This window comes from Dermochelys coriacea, chromosome 9 (assembly GCF_009764565.3).
Source record: "Dermochelys coriacea isolate rDerCor1 chromosome 9, rDerCor1.pri.v4, whole genome shotgun sequence".
Lineage (NCBI taxonomy): Eukaryota > Metazoa > Chordata > Testudines > Dermochelyidae > Dermochelys > Dermochelys coriacea.
Genome location: NC_050076.1, coordinates 5,140,141 through 5,146,140, shown reverse-complemented (window position 1 = coordinate 5,146,140; position 6,000 = coordinate 5,140,141).

Below are 6,000 nucleotides of genomic sequence, written 5' to 3'. Positions count from 1 at the left end.
CAGATCATGGGTCTCATCTAGCACAGCAGCTCTATGCTCCTATGTAAGATGAACACATGGGTCTAATAGGCTGCAAAGTTGCTGATACCTCTGTATAAGGTAGAAAGTTGGCCCAGGAGATGAATCATAGAAGATTAGGGTTGGAAGAGACCTCAGGAGGTCATCTAGTCCAACCCCCTGCTCAAAGCAGGACCAACCCCAACTAAATCATCGCAGCCAGGGCTTTGTCAAGCCAGGCCTTAAAAATCTCTAAGGATGGAGATTCCACCACCTTCCTAGGTAACCCATTCCAGTGCTTCACCATCCTCCTAGTGAAATAGTTTTGCCTAATATCCAACTTAGATCTCCCCCACTGCAACTAGAGACCATTGCTCCTTGATCTGTCATCTGCCACTACTGAGAACAGCCAAGCTCCATGTTCTTTGGAACCCCCCCTTCAGGTAATTGAAGGCTGCTATCAAATCCCCCCTCACTCTTCTCTTCTGCAGCCTAAATACGCTCAGTTCCCTCAACCTCGCCTCATAAGTCATGTGCTCCAGCCCCCTAATAATTTTTGTTGCCCTCCACTGGACTCTCTCCAATTTGTCCACATCCTTTCTGTAGTGGGGTGCCCAAAACTGGACACAATACTCCAGATATGACCTCACCAGCGCCAAATAGAAGGGAATAATCACTTCCTTCGATCTGCTGGCAATGCGCCTACTAATGCAGCCCAAAATGCCATTAGCCTTCTTCGCAACAAGGCACACTGCTTACTCATATCCAGCTTCTTGTCCACTGTAATCCCCAGTTCCTTTTCTGCAGAACTGCCGCTTAGCCGGTCGGTCCACAGCCTGTAGCAGTGCATGGGATTCTTCCTTCCTAAATGCAGGACTCTGCACTTATCCTTGTTGAAGCTCGTCAGATTTCTTTTGGCCCAATCCTCCAATTTGTCTAGGTCACTCTCGACCCTATCTCTGCCCTCCAGCATATCTACCTCTCCCCCCGGCTTAATGTCATCCGCGAACTTGATGAGGGTGCAATCCATCCCATCATCCAGATCATTAATGAAATGTACAAGGCAGTACTCCTTAGAACATATAATACAGATTTCACTGTAAACGCTTCTCCAGGGGCTTTAAGTTGCTATCTTTGATGATATCGTGAAGAGGATGATTCCCATTGTTCCGGCCAAATCTACTAGATGAAAGATAGCTTGTACATTTTTCAGAGGGAGTTTAGCCATAGGGAGTAGTTCAGCATGTAGCAGGGATTGATTGTGAATTGTTTGGCTGCAAGAGAACAAATTCTTCTGCTAGTGGTTGTCATGGGATCGAGATCTGTTTTTAGTTTAGAAGAAGTAGTTATAGTTTTCCAAAGCAACAACTGTGGCCTCTGTTACTAAGAGCACCTGCGATCGTTGGAATGGAAAGAATGTTTACATTTTCTAAATCAATATTCACTATTAATGCTGTATGCTGTTGCCGACTATCCTTCAACTTACATGGTATTCCACTCCATCCTCGTACGTGGCATTCACCATCAGAGTATTTGAATGTCTAACCTTCCACTGAATCATGTAGTGCTCCTTGGATGGGATTGTGATAATGCCTGATTCCTGTATGCTCTACAGCTTCCACCATTGCTATGCTGGGACGCTACACTAATGGAGAATAAGCATCATTGGTCAAATAGTTAAGCTGATTGGCACCTCTTTTTGCACCACATTAAAGGTCCCAAGTCTGTAAAGACCACAAGTAATCCCATTGAACAGAATGTGTTGCTTGTTTTATTTATTCATACTCCTTTCTCTGGTGCTCATTACTGTGTTATCTAAGTGGCTTATAAATAGTAATGAATAGGTCTCAGGCCCCAGCACAGGGCGTCAGGGTTTGTCTTGCAAATGGTGAAAGTAAAAAAAAAAGCTGTTTTTGTTGATTTTTTAGAAATTTTCTATTAATGTTTCTTTTTACTAATGTTTTAAAAAATGTAGCCAATTCAAGGGTGTGTCTATACTACCAGCAGCATGGCAGCTAAGCCACCACAGTGTAGACACTTGCTACAGCCACAGATGGGATTTTTCTGTTGTTGAAAGGCGTTAGCTAGGTCAATGGAAGAAACCAAGCAGTATCTATAGCGGGGCTTAGGTTGGCTCAACTACGGCTCTCAGGGAGTGAGTTTTTCACTCTCTCTGAGTGATGTAAAAATGGACCTAAATTTTAGGTATAGAGCAGGCCTAAACTACCTTAATGTTGCCTCGTTAACTCAGATATGAAAATATGTGCCATCTACAAAGCTGCAATGCTGCATTCTTCTCTCTTCCAAAGGATTCACAGAAACCATTAAAGGCATCACAAAACCTTTCAACGCCTAAAGGGTTAATACAAAGAGCTATTGAATTGGCTTTGAAGTTATTTCTAATGGAAAACTATTTCCTCTTGGTTAAACAACTGACCTCCAGAGAACAATCATGCTCCTAACCTTGGCCTTCTGGCTTTATAAACCATTGTTGGCTCCTTTGTTTAGACTTCAGGACAATTCATGTTGACTGAAACATCAAGAGCCAGTCAATATTTGTTTAAGATATGCCAAAGCCATATTCCACATGAGATATTTATATCTTGACCACCTACCATCTCCATTTAATATTCTATTCTTCACTTTCTGCCCTAAACTTTTGTGCAGTATTGCTGGAGGGCTGGAAAACAAGTGCTATGTTCTACACCAGAGGCAGCTGCATTTCAGTAGTAGACGACGTAATCCTTGTATACATAGATTCAGATAAGGAACCAGATTCTCTGCTCCTGTAAATCCAGTAAATTCCTTCCAGCAGCTAATTTGTCTCACTGTCTATGAGATTTGTGAGGGGGGGGGGGGATCCAGAGTGTTTGAGACTGGAATGTGTTGGGATGGATCCTCAATTTCATCTTTTTGAGGGGTGGGAAGAGGTCCTATCTGTCCAATGAGACGGAGAGATGGTAGGTGCAATCTGGGGGGAAAGGGGGTGTCAAAAGGGCAAACCCTCCAGAAGTGTAGATGGTGGGCAAATGATCCTTGATCCCTGTGCTAGTTATTAGACAATGACTTTTTATGAATCTGGATCATAGACTGGCTGATAGAAGTGAAGCTGTATACCTTCAATCTGGAGCCAGGACTGTTCCAATCTAGAGTGTCTTGAAAATTGATATGTTGCACTGGGATGCTGGCAATACACATTTTATCCTCCTTGATCATGGCAGTTACCCTGATCAACATAACTAGCACCAACATGGAGTGTATTTGCATGTGTCCCTCTGCACATGGATGTCTGTATGTGTGAGTGTGTGCCTATGTATGCACACAAATTAAGGCAGAATTTCCCAAACCACAGACATTTAGGCTGATTTTGAGAAGTGGCTTCTGATTTTGTGATTGCAAAATCTAAGTGCTGTGGTGAATCAGCTAGTAGGATGTTTAAATGCTATAAGGTGTTCCCACAAAATGGAAACTGGAAACTGGATCGAGGCTCTTTTATGACTCAGAACCATTAGATTCAGTGGACAAAAAACAAATCAGTGTGCTAGCATCCAACACATAAGTGAAACCAGAAGCAATCGGGGTGTTAAGACTGGAAATACTAAGATACATGCCCATCAGAAAATTGATCTTTGTAATAAAGATTCATCATTATCTCCTCATTCTGTCTCAGCCTCAACCATAGCTCCTTTTGTAACACCAAGGATTACTAGCATACTGTATTTTTTTTTAAATGACAGTGATAGCTGCCAGATCTACAACACAGGAAGCTGAAGGTCTTTGTGGATTGTCCCAGCTTCATCTCCTATGCCCTTCTCCCCAGGAACCTTCTTTCTGCCAGTGACCCCAGACTTATGGTACCTTCATTTCTTTCCCCAAATGACTATGTCTTCCATGGTGCCCCTTCTCATCCCACTGTTCTCTGCAACACCTTCTCCTCCTCATGCAAATCCAACCTACAAATGGAGCCAGTCAGCATTTTTTGTTTGAAATGTTTTTCTGGTGAAAAATGGCTTTTTTTGGTCAAGACGAAATTTGCTTTGGGAAATATCCATTTGCAACACCACTTTTGGGGTTTGCCTTAAAACAAAAAAACTCAACAACCCACCAACCATCCCAAACTGATTTTATTCTGTTTTCAGCAACTGAAAACTCAAGAATATCAACCTGTTGGGTTACAGTGTTTGTTTTTCCTGAAAAATGTTCACCCCGCTGAATGGAATTTTTCAGTTGTCAAAAACTGAAAACATTTCAAGAAGTTTTGGTTTTTCAACAGGACTCCAACCCCTATTCCCCCAAAAGTGTTGAAAACTTTTGGTGAAAAAAAACCCTATTGCTTCCCTTACATTTTTTTAATGGGGGAAAAAAACTCCATTTCCCAACCAGTTCTATCCACAAATCCATTCCTGCCATGGCACGTGGAAGAAGTGAGTTAATAAACAAAGCGGCATCACAATGGGTAAGAAAGTGTTCTCAGCATTGTAATGTTCCTTTGCTCACCTCCTGTTTGTTTATACTCTCACTTTTCCCTTTTACCTGCATCCCATCCTCCTTTTGAGTGTTACACACACTTGAGGCATCTTGCCTTGAATTAGACTGTAGGTATTTTGGGTCCCAGTTCACCTCTTACTGCATGGTTGTGCAGCACCTAGAACATTGGGCCCCTGATCTAGATTGGCGTCTCTATGCACTATCAAAATACTACCAATAAATAATACCTTCTTGTGTCGTGTCTAAAATCCAGATTGGAATCCCTCCAGGGCAAAGAGCACAGGCCAGGTTCTCAGCTGGTAGAAATCAGTGCAGCTCCATTCACCTTGGCCAGTGATGGCTGCGGTTTAGAGGACTGAGCTGAGAATTAGGTGGTTTTTATTCTAAACGTGATTCTGCCACTGTGTGACCCTCCCTGCTGAGCTGCTACATTTTATTAGTATTGAAAGTGCCAGAGCGGACCCCAAAGAGAGGGGCAGCCAGTTTTAGAGAGGCTGGCCCGCACTTGGTAACTCCAGGGAGTAAAGAGAAAGCATGCCAATTGTCTTCATGGGTGGGGGCATTTTTCATCACTGCATGGACACCAACAAGAGTCATGCTCCTCCTTCCTGCCAGTGTAGTGTCCAACTCTGTCATTCTCCGGTGGGAGTCAATGAGGGCTTTGTCTCCTGAGAAGTGGAAAGGATCATGCCCTGTCCACAGGGGGATGAGCAGACTGACTCCAGAAGCTGTGCACGTGCCCAGGAACTGGCCTCCAGCACAAGGTGTAGCTAGCTACCTATGCCAGCTGCACCAAGTTGGAACAAAGGCAAAATTTATAAATACATAGATAAAGGGAAGAGACTGATGTAACATTTATGGTGTCTGTGAAACAGCCCTGTTTGCACCTGGAATGGACAAATATGAACACAGGAATCAAAATGTGCTGACTCCTGTCCAAAAAGCAGCCTGTGAAAGAAAGAGAGCAGTTAAGACAGGCATACCAATGGAGACCCAATGTCTGGTAATTCTAGTTATCAGAGCCCTGCTCTGAAAACACCGTAAGCTTTCATTATTGTGCCATGAAAGAGCACTGCTGGGGGGGGGGGGGGGGGTTGGAGTCACCCAGCCTCCCAAGTGTTGACATTCTCTCTCCTTGCCAGCTCATGTCCCATTCCCATCGCAGGAGGAATGTGTCATTCCCCTGCTGAGACGAAGCTAAGGTCTATGCTCCGCTCAGAAGAATTCTTACAAGCAGGGGAAATTGTCAAGGAAAAATCAAGGGACCTTTTGGGCACATTAGACAGTTTGAAAAGTTCCTTTGTTGCTTGTTTTTTTAACCCTAGAAACACGAGGAACATCAAGCCTTATCCTCCTGTTTGTGCTGTAGAACTTCTTGGATGACTCAGAGATGTGGAATGGAAGCTTTCTGAAGTTTTAATGACAGGAGGAGGGGGGTGAATAGCATGTGTCTGAGTCCAGTAGGCCTTCTTCATCAAAACAACTGAACCCAAAGAGTTTTACACAGTCTGAACA